This window comes from Capricornis sumatraensis, chromosome 4 (genome assembly GCF_032405125.1).
Source record: "Capricornis sumatraensis isolate serow.1 chromosome 4, serow.2, whole genome shotgun sequence".
NCBI lineage: Eukaryota > Metazoa > Chordata > Mammalia > Artiodactyla > Bovidae > Capricornis > Capricornis sumatraensis.
This window is the reverse complement of record NC_091072.1, coordinates 133,404,247-133,423,062: the sequence shown is the minus strand read 5'-3', so window position 1 is coordinate 133,423,062 and position 18,816 is coordinate 133,404,247.

Genomic DNA, 18,816 nt, shown 5'->3' with positions numbered 1-18,816 from the left:
ACAGGAGACAGAAATCAAGACCATCCTCATGGAAAAGAAATGCAAAAAAGCAAAATGGCTGTCTGGGGTGGCCTTAACAAATAGCTGTGAAAAGAAGAGAGGCGAAAAGCAAAGGAGTAAAGGAAAGATATAAGCATCTGAATGCAGAGTTCCAAAGAATAGCAAGAAGAAATAAGAAAGCCTCCTTCAGTGATCAATGCAAAGAAATAGAGGAAAAGAACAGAATGGGAAAGACTAGAGATCTCTTCATGAAAATCAGAGATACCAAGGGAACATTTCATGCAAAGACGGGCTCGATAAAGGACAGAAATGGTATGCACCTAACAGAAGCAGAAGATATTAAGAAGAGGTGGCAAGAATACACGGAAGAACTGTACAAAAAAGATCTTCACGACCCAGATAATCATGATGATGTGATTACTAACCTAGAGCCAGACATCCTGGAAAGTGAAGTCAAGTGGGCCTTAGAAAGCATCACTATGAACAAAGCTAGTGGAGGTGATGGAATTCCAGTTGAGCTGTTTGAAATCCTGAAAGATGATGGTGAAAGTGCCACACTCAATATGCCAGCAAATTTGGAAAACTCAGCAGTGGTCACAGGACTGGAAAAGGTCAGTTTTCATTCCAATTCCAAAGAAAGGAAATGCCAAAGAATGCTCAAACTACCGCACAATTGCACTCATCTCACATGCTAGTAAAGTAATGCTCAAAATTCTCCAAGCCAGGCTTCAGCAATATGTGAACCATGAACTCCCTGATGTTCAAGCTGGTTTAGAAAAGGCAGAAGAACCAGAGATCAAATTGCCAACATCCGCAATGACTGTGGAAACAGTGTCAGACTTTATTTCGGGGGGCTCCAAAATCACTGCAGATGGTGATTGCAGCCATGAAATTAAAAGACGCTTACTTCTTGGAAGAAAAGTTATGAACAACCTAGATAGCATATTCAAAAGCAGAGACATTACTTTGCCGACTAAGGTCCGTCTAGTCAAGGCTATGGTTTTTCCTGTGGTCATGTATGGATGTGAGAGTGGGACTGTGAAGAAGGCTGAGCACCGAAGAATTGATGTTTTTGAACTGTGGTGTTGGAGAAGACTCTTGAGAGTCCCTTGGACTGCAAGGAGATCCAACCAGTCCATTCTGAAGGAGATCAGCCCTGGGATTTCTTTGGAAGAAATGATGCTGAAGCTGAAACTCCAGTACTTTGGCCACATCATGCGAAGAGTTAACTCATTGGAAAAGACTCTGATGCTGGGAGGGATTGGGGGCAGGAGGAGAAGGGGACGACTGAGGATGAGATGGCTGGATAGCATCATGGACTCGATGGACATGAGTCTGAGTGAACTCCGGGAACTGGTGATGGACAGGGAGGCCTGGCGTGCTGCGATTCATGGGGTCGCAATGAGTTGGACACGACTGAGTGACTGAACTGATTATAAACACATTAAAAGCTTTAGACCCATTCATTCCAAATTAGGCTGTTTTTTTTTTTTTTAAACTGTAATGACCATTCCATTTTTTCTTTATTTCTGCAGTTTTATAAAAATGAAGTTGTTTCTTTTTTATTGAAATATAGTTGATTAGCAATATTGTGTTTCCGATGTACAGCATAAAGTGATTCAGTTACATACATATACATATTTAAGATTATATTCTATTATCAGTTATTACAACATATTGAATGCAGTTCCCCATGCTATACAATGAATCCTTGTTGCTTATCTATTTTATGTACACTGTGTGTATACAGTAGTTTGTATCTATTAATCCCATACTCCTAATCTGTTCCACCTTTATCTCCCCTTTGGTTACCATAAATTTGTTTTCTACATCTGCATGTCCATTTCTGTTTTGTGTGTAGGCTCATTTGTACTACTTTGAGATTTTACATGTTAGTGATATCTTATAGTATTTGCCTTTCTCTGAGTTCACTAAGTACAGTATTCTTTTGGTCCAGCCATGTTGCTGCAAGTGGCAATTCATTCTTTTTCATGACTGAGTAGTAGTCCTGTGTGTATATACTTGTATATACCACACATTCTTCAGTGGTCTGTGGTGGACTTTTGGGTTGTTTCCATGTCTTTTCTGTCGTAAATAGGGCTGATATGAACATTGAGGTGTATGAATCCTTTTGAACTAGAGATTTTGCTTTTTTTATTTTATTTTTTGGAAATAAAAGTTATGTGTTTTCAGATGCTACTTTGAAAAAAATAGATCTATATCCTAGTCTTAAGAGTATAACTCAGAGGCACAGATTTATGTTGATATAATTCTTAACTCTGAGCTACAAGAGTTAAAGACTTTATCCTGTGATACTCTGGGTTAGCACACATTTTAGAGAAATGCAAGCTTGGGTGCCCATACATATTATATTTAAAACTCCAAAAACAAACAAAAAAAGTTTTATAAATGACCGTTATGTATTTGGAGAAGGTTATATAGAAATAGTGAAATAACATATAACTCCTACTCATTGTACAGTAATGTCTCATTTTTCTCTCTTCTAAAGAATGCCATCTCATAGATTTTTATTGTTGCTGTAAATTGGGAACCAAATTTATTTATTTCATCTTCATAGTGTGTAGGTGTGTACCTAGTTCACACTGACTTTAATTAAAATTTTTCTTGCAAGCTCAAGGTCTTCATTATCCACTTGAATTATTTTAAAATGCAGCAGTACAATAACATCCTCAGAGACCATTAAAATGCTTATAAAGATATTTTCTCAATACTGAGTGGCTTAAACTTCCACGCTTCCATATTGTTATATGCGCCTCTTTAAACTTTTATTCCCTCCCTCTGAGGTATTTCTCCAAAGTGCTTAGCAGATATCTGATTCTGCTGCAAGGAAGATTGTAAGTTTGCAGAGAAAGCACTTAACCACTCTTGTTAACTTGATGGCCTTGTTTATCCACTGTTGCATTCAGTGAGCTCTAGATGGTGGCCTGAGGGTGACCATATATTTTTCCCTTGTAGAACAGAGTTTAGTGTTTGTGCCCACAGTTGTATTTACCATTCAGGAGCCTTGTCCTCTATTATAGCTAGATTTACAACTGTGTTTTGAGTGAAAGAGTTTGTTGGTGTTGCTTCCTGAAGGAAATGAAGACAGTTAAAATAAGAATGCTCAAAATGATAATTATGTGATAAAGAAGGAAATTAGAAGTATGACAACCTAAATTTTGTCTGTTTTTTTTAAAAATAACATCAAAAAATAATATCGCCTGTTTTTATCTCAAGGCTATTTCAAATCTGAGCTTTACATAACAAAAAAAGGTAAGGATGATCAACTCTAATTAATTTTTATTTACATTTTTTGGAGAATCAGGAATTTAATTTCAATTATCTATACATGTATATGTGGGCTGGTGTCTCAGATAGTAAAGAATCTGTCTGAAATGCAGGAGACCTGGGTTCAATCGCTAGGTTGGAAAGATGCCCGAGAGAAGGTATGGCAATCCACTCCAGTATTCTTGCCTGGAGAATTCCATGGAGAGCGGAGCCTGGTGAGGTACAGTTCATGGGGTCACAAAGAGTCACACGTGACTGAGTGACTAACATATATTTATATGTAATTATTTATGGGTATCTATTAATATTTCAAGAGAGACACTGTATATGTGGTTCAGTTCAGTTCAGTTGCTCAGTTGTGTCTGACTCTTTGTGACCCCATAAATCGTAGCATGCCAGGCCTCCCTGTCCATCACCAATTCTCGGAGTTCATTCAGACTCATGTCCATCGAGTCCGAGATGCCATCCAGCCATCTCATCCTCTGTCTTCCCCTTCTCCTCCTGCCCCTAATCCCTCCCAGCATGAGTCTTTTCCAATGAGTCAACTCTTCGCATGAGGTTGCCAAAGTACTGGAGTTTCAGCTTTAGCATCATTCCTTCCAAAGAAATCCCAGGACTGATCTCCTTCAGAATGGACTGGTTGGATCTCCTTGCAGTCCAAGGGACTCTCAAGAGTCTTCTCCAACACCACAGTTCAAACGCATCAATTCTTCGGTGCTCAGCTTTCTTGACAGTCCAACTCTCACATCCATACATGACCACAGGAAAAACCATAGCCTTGACTAGATGGACCTTAGTCGGCAAAGTAATGTCTCTGGTTTTTAATATGCTGTCTAGGTTGGTCATAACTTTCCTCCTAGGAGCAAGAGTCTTTTAATTTCATGACTGCAATCACCATCTGCAGTGATTTTGTAGCCCCCCCAAAATAAAATCAGCCACTGTTTCCACTGTTTCCCCATCTATTTCCCATGAAGTGATGGGGACCAGATGCCATGATCTTAGTTTTCTGAATGTTGAGCTTTAAGCCAACTTTTTAGCTCTCCTCTTTCACTTTCATCAAGAGGCTCCTTAGTTCCTCTTCACTTTCTGTCATAAGGGTGGTGCCATCTGCATATCTGAGGTTATTGATATTTCTCCCAGCAATCTTGATTCCAGCTTGTGCTTCTTCCAGCCCAGCGTTTCTCATGATGTACTCTGCATAGAAGTTAAATAAGCAGGGTGACAATATACAGCCTTGACGTATTCCTTTTCCTATTTGGAACCAGTCTGTTGTTCCATGTCCAGTTCTTACTCTTTCTTCCTGACCTGCATACAGATTTCTCAAGAGGCAGGTCAGGTGGTCTGGTATTCCCATCTCTTTCAGAATTTTCCACAGTTTATTGTGATACACACAGTCAAAGGGTTTGGCATAGTCAATAAAGCAGAAGTAGATGTTTTTCTGGAACTCTCTTGCTTTTTTGATGATCCAGCAGATGTTGGCAATTTGATCTCTGGTTCCTCCGCCTTTTCTAAAACCAGCTTGAACATCAGGGAGTTCATGGTTCACGTATTGCTGAAGCCTGGCTTGGAGAATTTTGAGCGTTACTTTACTAGCATGTGAGATGGGTTCAATTGTGCAGTAGTTTGAGCATTTTTTTGCATTTCCTTTCTTTGGGATTGGAATGAAAACTGACCTTTTCCAGTCCTGTGACCACTGCTGAGTTTTCCAAATTTGCTGGCATATTGAGTGCAGCAGTTTCACAGCATCATCTTTCAGGATTTGAAATAGCTCAGCTGGAATTCCATCACCTCCACTAGCTTTGTTCATAGTGATTCTTTCTAAGGCCCACTTGACTTTACTTTCCAGGATGTCTGGCTCTAGGTGAGTGATCACACCATCGTGATTATCTGGGTCGTGAAGATATTTTTGTACAGCTCTTCTATGTATTCTTGCCACCTCTTAATATCTTCTGCTTCTGTTAGGTGCATACCATTTCTGTCCTTTATTGAGCCCATCTTTGCATGAAATCTTCCCTTGGTATCTCTAATTTTCTTGAAGAGATCTCTAGTCTTTCTTATTCTGTTCTTTTCCTCTATTTCTTTGCATTGATCACTGAGGAAGGCTTTCTTATCTCTTCTTGTTATTCTTTGGAACTCTGCATTCAGATGCTTATATCTTTCCTTTACTCCTTTGCCTTTCGCTTCTCTTCTTTTCACAGCTATCTGTTAAGGCCTCCCCAGACAGCCATTTTGCTTTTTTGCATTTCTTTTCCATGGGGATGGTCTTTATCCCTGTCTCCTGTACAATGTCACGAACCTCATTCCATAGTTCATCAGGCACTCTATCTATCAGATCTAGGCCCTTAAACCTATTTCTCACTTCCACTGTATAATCATAAGGGATTTGATTTAGGTCATACCTGAATGGTCTAGTGGTTTTCTCTACTTTTTTCAATTTAAGTTTGAATTTGGCATTAAGGAGTTCATGATCTGAGCCACAGTCTGCTCCTGGTCTTGTTTTTGTTGACTGTATAGAGCTTCTCCATCTTTGGCTGCAAAGAATATAATCAATCTGATTTCGGTCTGGTGATGTCCATGTGTAGACTCTTCTCTTGTGTTGTTGGAAGAGGGTGTTTTCTATGACCAGTGCATTTTCTTGGCAAAACTCTATTAGTCTTTGCCCTGCTTCATTCTGCATTCCAAGGCCAAATTTGCCTGTTACTCCAGGCATTTCTTGACTTCCTACTATTGCATTCCAGTCCCCTATAATGAAAAGGACATCTTTTTTGGGTGTTAGTTCTAAAAAAAAAGGTCTTGTAGGTCTTCAAGAGTGACTTCACTTTCACTTTTCACTTTCATACATTGGAGAAGGAAATGGCAACCCACTCCAGTGTTCTTGCCTGGAGAATCCCAGGGACGGGGGAGCCTGGTGGGCTGCCATCTATGGGGTCGCACTGAGTCAGAGATGACTGAAGTGACTTAGCAGTAGCAGCACGTCTTCATAGAACCATTCAACTTTATGTGTATTGTGGTAGGCACTCTAATTTCTTAATTTTCTAACTCTGGAACTTAATAATTTAGTCAAAGTTCAATATTTAGCTTTCTGCTTGAACTCCCTAATGAATCATTTCCTTTGAAAGACTTTTCCTGGAATTCCTCTTTTTGGCAGGTAGGTTTGCATACCTAACATGACATCATTTGACTGGATTCTTGAAAAAAAAATAATTTAAGAGACAAAAAAATGTAGGGTAGCTTTTGAGCATTCTAGTGGTAGAATTTGGGGAGAAAGTAAAATAGAGAAATCATTCCTAGTAGGAATATGTGTTATTTTCTTAAACACCATTGATAATTGAGTAACATTTTTTGTTTCTTTAATAAGTTCATTTGGATTATTACTTTGTTTCAGAAGGGAAATATTTCCCTCTGTCTTTTGCTGCTGCTGCTGCTAAGTTGCTTCAGTCATGTCCAACTCTGTGCATCCCCATAGATGGCAGCCCACCAGGCTCTGCCATCCCTGGGATTCCCCAGGCAAGAGCACTGGAGTGGGTTGCCATTTCCCTCTCCAATGGATGAATTTGAAAAGTGAAAGTGAAGGCTCAGTCATGTCCAAGTGTCCAACTCTTCGCGAGCTCATGGACTACAGCCTGCCAGGCTCTGCTGTCATGGGATTTTCCAGGCAAGAGTACTGGAGTGGGTTGCCATTGCTTTCTCCGCCCACTCTCTTTTACTGAGTTACATTCAGCAAAAGCGACTTAATTATAATTCTGGAGCTTCATCCTGCTTAAAACTAGTTGAATTCTGGACTTGATAAAATCACACTTATGTAGGAAGCCATATAATTGTAGGTATAGAAAAGGAAGGAAACAACTTAACTTCCAAGTTAAAAATACAATACTGTAGGTTCCTTGAGGTCCATCTTTGTTACAGGAATTCCAGGAAAAGTCTTTCAAAGGAAATGATTCATTAGGGAGTTCAAGCAGAAAGCTAAATATTGAACTTTGACTAAAGTATTAAGTTCCAGAGTTAGAAAATTAAGAAATTAGAGTGCCTACCACAATACACATGAAGTTGAATGGTTCTATGAAGACGTGCTGCTGCTGCTCCTGCGTCACTTCAGTCATGTCCGGCTCAGTGCGACCCCATAGACGGCATCCCACCAGGCTCCCCCGTCCCTGGGATTCCCATCTTTGTTTTGGATGATTCCATTACATGAGGGCCTACTTCTGGATACTATTTGTGTGTACTGTTATCAGTGTCCACCTCATTTCCTGGGAGCCCACCAGCTTCCTTCCCACCTTTATCCTCTGCCAGTCCTCCAGATGACCTAATTTTTCATCTGCACTTACTGAAAGCCCATTCATCCTTCATGCCCTATTTCCAGACTCACCTCTTTCACAAAACCTTCTGAACTTATGCAGCTCCTTCTCATTGACTTAAACTGCCCTTCCTAGTCCCTTACAGTCAAACATTTCCTGACTGTGTTGTATGGTCTTATTTCTCTGTCCTCGTCATAGACATCCTATCTTAAGCATCTTCTCTGCCTTACTGGGGCTTGGAGTCAATCATCAGGTTTAATTCTGAGCCCTAGATTTTCAGAGCTATTCTTAAAATGTGCTAGTATGTTCTACTTTTTAACATTTTTCTATCTCTAAATTAGGATGGTCTTCCACCTTCTGGAAGCCATACTTGTTTGGCACGACCCTGTTATCTTGACTGTACTGATTGGGCTCAAGCCAGGCAATGAACCTCTGGTTCAATAATTTGGTTTTGGGGCCAAATGTGAGTTAAGTCAGTCTTTTTCCAAATGAAAAAAACTCCTTTCCAAAACCCATAAGGGCTAAGGATCTCAGAAGAGTCCATTTCCAGAAAGGATGAAACAGATACAGAGACGGGGCGGGTTGGGGGCTTAAAGAGAGGAATCTGAAGCTCCTTGGGGCTTCCCTGACTCTAGTTCTCCTCCTTCCCTGAGGCTGCATTGTGTTTTTACCCACCCCAGTCTATGAATAACCCTGCCCTAAGCTATATTGAGTTCATTTCTGTTATTGCAACTACTCTTTTTCATCAGAAGATGATGTTCATTGTAAGACCATCCTAATTCAGAGATAGAAAAGTGTTAAAAAGTAGAACATAATAGCACATTTTAAGAATAGCTGTGAAAATATAGGGCTCAGAATTAAACCTGATAATTGACTCCAAGCCCCTCCCCCATCCCTGGGTAACATGGTGACACTAAAACCCAACATATTTCCTGTTCTATCCACAGAGGCTTATCTGTTGTCTCCAGCTGCCTGTGAAGCATTTTTATTTAGATGTTCCTATCAAACATGTTTGACAATTGATTCCCTTTCCTTCTGTCAGGATAGATCCCCTTATTTTATTTCAGTTTTTTCTCCTTCTTCTAAATTAGTGATCTAAGAGTCATTCAGAATTCTCTCCCTTCCCTTAATCTGACCCCAAATTTTGGAATTTCCTTTTCTTTTAATTATTTCTTTAAAGTGTATAACACACAAAACATAAAATTTTACTACCTTGACCATTTTTAAATGTATGGCTTAATGATATTAAATGTGTTCACATTGTTGGGCAACCACCACCAGTCCAATCTGGAGAATTTTTTTTCATTTGAAAAACTGAAACTACCCGTTAAGCAATAAACTCTTGCCTTCTCCTCCCCTAGTCCCTGTAACCATGATCTGTAATAATTGCTGGGTCTATGAATTTGACTACCCTAGATATCTCATATAAGTGGAATCATACAGTATTTGTATTTGTCTTTTTGTTACTGGCTTATTTTATTTAGCATGATGTCCTCATAGTTCATCCATGTTGCAGCATGTGTCAGAAATTTGGCATTTCTTTTGCTGACATTATATTTTGATTTAATCTTTTTCTTTCTTCTTTCCTCTTTGACAGTCTTTGAAGACAGAGATAAAAAGTCTTTATCACTTTGCGGTTGAGTTCCTGACATGATGCCTTAACAGATCTCTGGTGATCCTCTGCTTGCTTACAGCCATCATCTGTGATATCGGAGACATCTTTACAAACATGGCATTCATCTGGTTTTGACCACAGGATTACCGTGAATGGAGTCACATGGATGGTTGCTACAACCCAGATGTCCTAAATAGCCCCTTCTTGCTAAAAGCCTTACACTTTTCCTCCTGATACTCCTCATCCAGTCTAGCCCCTTCTCCTTAATTTTTGAGCCCTCCCTGATCTGGTCAGATTCTGTGCTTTTAATGATCTCATGACCCCATGCTTTAATTTATGTACCACTATTATTCGCCAAGGACCTTCATTTCCATCATGGAGTCATTTAACTTTCTCTGCAGAATTCGGTGTTTATATTTGTCTCTTCTTTTTTGCCTTTAATTCCTGTCAGGTGAAAATTTCAGTTTAGTTTCATGACCTGTCCAAATATCATATATTCTGTTATAGCTCCCCCAAAACTTCACAGCTGCTCTAGCCCTGTTTATAATTGATTTAGTTATAGGCTTATGCTTACACACATTTACTATAGATTATGTTGTACCGGTTAGTAGTTTGCTAACTAGATTTCAGTTTTTTGAAGCTTGATCCTTGTTTTTCCTAGCTTCACATTAGCAACCAGAGTGCAAACATGCATTAAGTGGGCAATAAATATTTGTTGTGTTAGTGGCATTTTCATGTTAATAGTGCAGTAACAGAATACATTATAGGCACTCTATAAAAGCTTTCATTTTCTATTTCACTGTTGTTTCTAAACCACCCACACTTAATTTACTTGCAAGCACTTTTAAGTGTGGAAACATCTAAGACAATAATTAGTGTTCTTTTTTCTCCCCTGAGAAACCCACAAGGGAATCATTTGATTTAATCTATGTTTAGCCCACGTTGTTTCAAAATGAGAAGCATTTGATATATCTGCAGGTGATTTATCATTAGATACATATCCAAGAAAGGGAAAAACAAACAAAACCCCTCCTGAACTCTGATGTTGGCACTAGGGTATTGACTGTAAATGCTATTAGAGCTTAGACTTTCTTTGTAGATAAATGTGGTGTTGTGTAAAGACTCTTGTTTAGTTCTAGTTTGTTTGTTTATTTTGGACTGCTCAGTCTTCCTGAACTCTTCTAGTCCTTTTCTGAAGCTTAAACTTAAGGGCATTGTTCAGTAAGGAGAAGTGTTGCCCATCTTTTTCCTCCAAAGAGTGAGATTTATCACTTTGGCCTTCATTTCCCTTCTTTTTGTTAATATTAAACAACATCATACTAGCTGTAAAGATCAAATACTGTAATAGAGTTAGGGAGTACATTTTTAAAATCTGTAGGCATATAGCTCTTTCTGTATATGTGGCATCAAGTGAATATGGCACAATTCAGTTCAGTAATAATGCATTGACTCACAGGTTACATCTTGTGCTAGGAATAAAAACGATCAAGTAACACCATGTTGCCCTTATGGATTTTATAGGCTGAAGTGAAGTGAAAGTTGCTCTGTTGTATCTGACTCTTTGAGACCTCATGGTCTGTAGTCCACCAGGCTCCTCTGTCCATGGGGATTCTCCAGGCAAGAATACTGGAATGGGTCACCATTCCTTTTCCCAGGGGATCTTCCCAACCCAGGGATCGAACATAGGTCTCCAGGCTTGCAGGAGGATTCTTTACTGTCTGAGCCACCAGGGAAGTAATTACAAGTATGTGCATATGATTAAAGGTATGTAGAATACTGATTACTGTGGGAGAGAACAGCAAGGGAATTATATCTTGTCTATGGGTTGGTGGAATCTTTGAGAAAGTGTCCTTTAGTATGTATACAGTAAGTTCCCTACATAGGAATCTTCAAGTTCAAACGTGCCCAGATGGTGTACTCTACTACTGTACTTTTCAAGGTACTGTACTGTGAGATTAAACATGTTTTCTTTATTTTTTGTGTTCGTTTTTTATGTATTATTTGTATGAAAAGCACTATAAACCTATTACAGAAGAGTACTATATAGTTGTGTTAGTTGGGTACCTTAGCTAACTTTGTTGGCCTTACAAATTGCACTTAACAATGTGCTCTTGGAATGGAACTCATTCCAAGAGTTTCGTTGGGGATTATTTTATGTAGGGTATTCAGTTCAGTCACTCAGTCATGTCCAACCCTATGAACCACAGCATGCCAGGCCTCCCTGTCCATCACCAACTCCCGGAGTCCACCTAAACCCATGTCCATTGAGTCGAAGATGCCATTCAACCATCTTATCCTCTGTCATCCCCTTCTTTTCCTGCCCTCAATCTTTCCCAGCATCAGGGTCTTTTCTAATGAGTCAGCTCTTCCTGCCTTTGATTCATTTATCAATTTCTTTGTTTTTTTGAAGTAGGGATCACTGATATTTGACTGCATGGGGACAATACCCCAAGCCCCCTATGCTGAATGGCCAACTATATGCGCATAGAACTACATTTCTATGATACTGAGTAAGGGTTCAGAAAATAACTGGGATGTGTGCTGTAGATGAGACACTGAAGTTGGACTAGGGAACAGATTTTGGAATCATCTTTCTAAAGATGGCCAGTAAGGCCATGGAAGTAGACACAGTTTCTTGGAATTCTGTAGAAAAGAAGTACTCTGGAAAACACTGATATCTAGAAAGAGAGTAGAGGTGCATTTAGGATGGGTAAGTATAGATTTAAAACCACATAACTGGAAATGATTTGGACATCTTCCGACACAGTCAAAATAAAGATGAACCAAGAGATCCTATTAACCTTAGTGATATAGTTTCTGTAAGTTGTGGCCTAAAGTCTCAAGTTTGCCTTTTAGTGTAGGTTTTTATAATCCAATTCAGCCTCATGTTGGTGTTTTGTCTGCACTGAATTATACATTATAAGAGTATAACAGTTTCTTCCATATGTTTATACTTAACACCCTTTGTGGCAGAAAAATTTAAGATCTTTCTCAAGTAATCAAATTTGTTTAAGTATGTACAGTGTCCCTGCTTACAAAAATAATAATAATAATAGAATAATCCCCTGGACTTTGCTTCTAGATTATTCTTCCTGGTTGCTCAGCCTGATTCTTCCATGAGTCTAAACTAAATATATCAGGCACTTGCTTTCATAAGCCTTATTGGTTTGGACTGTAGGTGGATCTTTTATTCACTGAATCCAGAGAAATACAGTGCCTGGCAAAAATTAGGTAATATTTGCTGACTGAATAAACCATGCAGATTTCAGACACTGTATGTTTTTAAAGGATAATGATTCACTTACTAATCTTTATTCTTTGGGATGAGTTCAGTTCAGTGGCTCAGTCCTGTCTCTTTACGACCCCATGGGTGGCAGCACACCAGGCCTCCATGTCCATCACCAACTCCCGGGGGTTTACTCAAGTTCATGTCCATTGAGTTGGTGTCATCTAACCATCTCATCCTCTGTCATCCCCTTCTCCTCCCACCTTCAATCTTTCCCAGCATCAGGGTCTTTTCAAACGAGTCAGTTCTTCACATCAGGTGGCCAAAGTATTGGAGTTTCAACTTCAGAATCAGTCCTTCCAATGAATATTCAGGACTGATTTCCTTTATGATGGACTGGCTGGATCTCCTTGCAGTCCAAGGGACTCTCAAGAGTCTTATCCAACACCATAGTCCAAAAACATCAATTCTTTGGTGCTTGGCTTTCTTTATAGTCCAACTCCTATCCATACATGGCTACTGGAAAAACCATAGCCTTGACTAGATGGACCTTTGTTGGCAAAGTAATGTCTCTGCTTTTTAATATGCTGTCTAGATAGTCATAACTTTTCTTCCAAGGAGCAAGCATCTTTTAATTTCATGGCTGCAGTCACCATCTGCAGTCATTTTGGAGCCCCCCAAAATGAAGTCTGCCACTGTATCCACCTATTTGCCATGATGTAATGGGACCAGATGCCATGATGTTAGTTTTTTGAATATTGAGTTTAGGCCAACTTTTTCACTCTCCTCTTTCATTTTCATCAAGAGACTCTTTAGTTCTTTGCTTTCTGCCATAAGGGTGGTGTCATCTGCATATCTGAGGTTACTGGTATTTCTCCCAGCAATCTTGATTCCAGCTTGTGCTTCCTCCAGCCCAGCATTTCTCATGATGTACTCTGCATATAAGTTAAATAAGCAGGGTGACAATATACAGCCTTGACGTGCTCATTTTCCTATTTGGAACCAGTCTGTTGTTCCATGTCCAGTTCTAACTGTTGCTTCCTGATGTGCATACAGATTTCTCAAGAGGCAGGTCAAGTGTTCTGTTATTCCCATCTCTTTCAGAATTTTCTACAGTTTATTGTGATCCACACAGTCAAAGGCTTTGGCATAGTCAATAAAACAGAAGTAAATATTTTTCTAGAACTCTCTTGCTTTTTCAATGATCCAACGGATGTTGGCAATTTGAGCTTTCTTTCCTCTGCCTTTTCTAAATCCAGCTTGAACATCTGGAAGTTCACGTTTCATGTGCTGTTGAAGTTTGGCTTGGAGAATTTTGAGCACTACTTTACTAACATGTGAGTGAGTGCAATTGTGCAGTAGTTTGAACATTCTTTGGCATTGCCTTTCTTTGGGATTGGAATGAAAACTGACCTTTTCCAGTCCTGTGGCCACTGTTGAGTTTTCCAAATTTGCTGGCATATTGAGTGCAGCACTTTCACAGCATTGTCTTTTAGGATTTTAAATAGCTCAACTGGAATTCCATCACCTCCACTAGCTTTGTTCGTAGTGATGCTTCCTAAGGCCCACTTGACTTCACATTCCAGGGTGTCAGGCTCTAGGTGACTGATCACAGCATCGTGATTTTCTGGGTCATGAAGATCTTTCTTTGTATAATTCTCCTGTGTATTCTTGCCACCTCTTCTTAATATCTTCTGCTCTTGTTAGGTTCATACCATTTCTGTCCTTTATTGTGCCCATATATGCATGAAATGTTCCCTTTGTTTCTCTAATTTTCTTGAAGAGATCTCTAGTCTTTCCCATTCTATTGTTTTCCTCTATTTTCTTTGCATTAATCACTGAGAAAGGCTCTTTTTAAAAAAATTTTTCTTTCTTTATTTTTTTAATTTTTATTTTTACTTTATTTTACTTTACAATACTGTATTGGTTTTCCCCATACCTTGACATGAACCCACCACTCTTATCTCTCCTTGCTCTTCTTTGAAACTCTGCAATCAAATGGGCATATCTTTCCTTTTCTCCTTTGCCTTCTCTTTTGCTTCTCTTCTTTTCACAGCTGTTTGTAAGGCATCCTCAGACACCCCTTTGGCCTTTTGCATTTCTTTTTCTTGGGGATGGTCTTGATCCCAAGTATAGAGAATTGTAGGTTGCAGAAACATGATTAAGCTACTCTTCTTTGTTTCCAGTAGGTATCTTTTCTCATGGTTTGAACTCAGGGCAGCAATTGTTCTTTTTAAGAGCAAAAGGCTGATTTAAAAAAGAACGTGTCTCATTCGCAAATATAAACCATATATAAAAGTATGTCAAACATAATGAAATTCTGACTATTAAAAAAAACCCATTACTTTTGAATCCTGAACATCAAACCTTACAGGATTACTGATAACGGTAATAGCATATTTTTTTTAACCCTCCAAAATATCTTTTTTTAAAAAAAAAAGTTATTTTTAAACCACAGAATGTAAAGATAGTTATGTTCTATTTATTTCTAATTCCTCTCTTGCTATTTTCCCTTTTTTCGTATCATGCCCACAGCAGTTGTTTCCCTAACCCTTACCCCAACCCACAGACTTTCTCATGCTCCTTTCTTGGCTCTTGTTTGGCTTTGATCCTTATTTTGACATTTGAAACACGTGTTTGAATTGTAGTTATGGCCAAGTTACAATCCATCAGGTTTCCCATAGGAGCGACTATGCTTATTTTACCCCCAAACAAGGTGATCTTTTTATGATGAAGTATTGAATTCACTCTAAATAAGCCTTCATCCTCCTCATCAAATTCCTCGTTCCTTGGAAACATGTTGACAAATGGATGACTCCGAGGTTCTGTAAAATGATTGTGAGTGAAGCTCATGAGATGAGAAGAGAGGTGGGGACACAAAGAGGTAGCAAGTGTTTCAGCGTTAGACAGAGTAGGGTTTAGTCCAGACCCCGATACATACTAGCTGTGGATGCAGTATTTACTATCTGTGGGTTTTAACATCCTCTTATATAAACAGAAGCAGTAATTACCTGCCTTCGAAACGCTGATCCAACAGCAGATTTGGAAGCAGTACACAATGGGCCCCATCACTATTTCATTTAGAATGTAGATGAATTCATTTGTATCCTTTCTTAGGATTCTGCATATAAATTATATCATATGATATTTGTCTTTCTGACTTACTTATTCTGATAATCTCTATTTCTATCCATGTTGCTACAAATGGCAGTCTTTTTTTATGGCTGAGTAATATTCTATCATATATATGTACCACATTTTCTTTATCCATTCCTCTGTTATGGACATTTAGGTATCCTCCATGTCCTGGCTATTTAAATAGTTGTGCAATCTACAAAGCAGGAATAGAGTTACAGATATAGAAAACAGACTTATGGCGACCAGGGATTAAGTGTGGCAAGGGATAAATTAGGTGATTGAGATTGACATATATATTCTACTGTATGTAAAATAGATAAATAAGAAAAAGATGACTAATATAACTTAGGAACTACTGGATAGCACAGGGAACTCTACTCAGTGCTCTGTAGTGGACTTTATGAGAAAAGAATCTCATAGGGTGCATATAGGTATCTTTACAACTGATTTACTTTGCTATAAACCTGAAACTAAAACAACATTGTGAATCAAGTATACTCCAATAAAAGAGAAAGAAATATAAAACCACAGTTGCTGATCTAAGGTGTTCATCCATGGCTCAGTGATATCCAAAGTACAGTCTGAGTTTTAGTTGCATAAACATTTCCCAAGTTGACCTTTGAGTGTATGTGAAATTATGGGTGGACCGAGAAAAAATGAGGAACTTAAAACAGATTGATGGTCTATTATGAACATCAGCTCCCCTGAATTTCAGGATATGACAATAAGTGATCTAAATTATTTATATATACACACACACACACACACACGTATATATATTATTTATTTATAATATATATTATGTATTTACAAACCCTGTCATTAGGTTCATTTTCCTATGGAGAATATTGATAACTAAATTGAGTTCCTTTCTTAGAAGTTGTATCTATTGTCCTTATTTCCAAGAGTTACTTAATACATTTTTAAGTATTCAGAGAAGAATCAATAATGGTTCAATCAATGCATAAAATAATGAATGAATTTAAGATAAATTCAGAAACAATAATCAATGCATGCAAGCCACATTTGTATTGAGTGTATATGTGTGTGTGTGTGTGTGTGTGTGTGTGTATGTGCATGTGTGTGCGTGCATGTCTATGGATGGCTGAATGGTTGTGAAGCCCAGTATTAAACATTTGAAAAGCAAAGCAGTCACTATGTACCATAAATAGCAGACTAAATACCATTTTCTGAAGTTCCAGGTTTTCCTCCAAATTTAGGGGGACACACACACATGCTGTTTAAAACAAATTAATTCTCTGTTGGTGTGTGTTTCAGTTGCATCTGAAACTGAAGATTCATTCTAACATGTTCATTCCTTTTTGGTCCTCAAGATCAGGCCTAACAAGGGTTGCTGATAAAGTTAATAGCATATTTTTTTAACCCTTCAAAATATCTCCTGCACAATGGGGGTGATAATGATGTCAACCCTAGAGGGGCTGGGAGAGTTAAATGTTCTAAGAACATTTAGCCTCATTTAACAATTTAAATTGTGTGTGTAAATTACTGAGCACCAAGCTTGGCACATAATAGGCAACCACTAAAGGTTAACTGTTCTTACAGTTGCTTTGAGGACTGTGCATCGAGTGACTGATTACATCTGCTGTTAGTGCTCAGCTATGGTTTTGCTGAGCTCTGTGCACTTTTTTTTTTAAACTTTTTATTTTATATTGAGAAATAGCTGATTCCTGGTGGCTCAGTTCGCGAAGAATCTGCCCACAATGCAGGAGACCTGGGTTTGATCCTTGGATTGGAAAGATCCCCTGGTGAAGGAAAGGGCAATACACTCCAGTATTCTTGCCTAGAATGTTCCATAAACAGACGAGCCTGGCAGCCTCCAGTCCATGGGATCACAAAGAGTCAGACATGACTTAGTGACTAAACCATCATAGCTGATTTACAGTGTTGTGATAGTTTCAGGTGGACTCAGCCATACATATGCTACTGCTGCTGCCAAGTTGCTTCAGTCGTGTCCAATTCTGTGTGACCCCATGGACAGCAGCCCACCAGGCTCCTCTGTCCACGGAATTCTCTAGGCAAGAATACTGGAGTGGGTGGCCATTTCCTTCTCAGCCATACATATTTGTATCCTAAACTCCCCTCCCATTCAGGCTGCCACACTGAGCAGAATTCCATGTGCTGAACAGTATGTCCTTGTTCAGTTCAGTCGCTCAGTCGTGTCTGACTCTTTGCGACCCCATGAATCGCAGCATGCCAGGCCTCCCTGTCCATCACCAACCCCCGGAGTTCACTCAGACCCACATCCATCGAGTCAGTGATGCCATCCAGCCATCTCATCCTCTGTCATCCCCTTCTCCTCCAGCCCCCAACCCCTCCCAGCATCAGAGTCTTTTCCAATGAGTCAACTCTTTGCATGAGGTGGCCAAAGTCCTGGAGTTTCAGCTTCAGCATCATTCCTTCCAAAGAAATCCCAGGGCTGATCTCCTTCAGAATGGACTGGTTGGATCTCCTTGCAGTCCAAGGGACTCTCAAGAGTCTTCTCCAACACCACAGTTCAAAAGCATCAATTCTTCAGTGCTCAGCCTTCTTCACAGTCCAACTCTCACATCCATACCTGACCACAGGAAAAACCATAGCCTTGACTAGACGGACCTTAGTCGGCAAAGTAATGTCTCTGCTTTTGAATATGCTATCTAGGTTGTTCATAACTTTTCTTCCAAGGAATAAGTATCTTTTAATTTCATGGCTGCAGTCACCATCTGCAGTGATTTTGGAGCCCCCCCAAAATAAAGTCTGACACTGTTTCCTCTGTTTCCCCATCTATTTCCCATGGAGTGATGGGACTGGATGCCATGATCTTCGTTTTCTGAATGTTGAGCTTTAAGCTAACTTTTTCACTCTCCTCTTTTACTTTCATCAAGAGGCATTTTAGTTCCTCTTCACTTTCTGCCATAAGGGTGGTGTCATCTGCATATCTGAGATTATTGATATTTCTCCCGGCAATCTTGATTCCAGCCTGTGCTTCTTCCAGCCCAGCGTTTCTCATGTTAGTTATCCATTTTAAGTAGAGAGGTGTGCACACATCGGTCTCAAACCCCCTCTCTCTTCCCCCAATTCTTCCCCATATACAAAGGATGTCATCTGGTATTTCTCCTTGTCTCTCTGAGGCACTTCACTCAGCATGATAATTTCTAGGTCCATCTATGTTGTTGTAAATGGCATTGTTTCATTCTCTTTAGTGTCCTGTGAACCAGTCTTGATGGTACTCTTGTGAACCAAACTCACCACCAGCA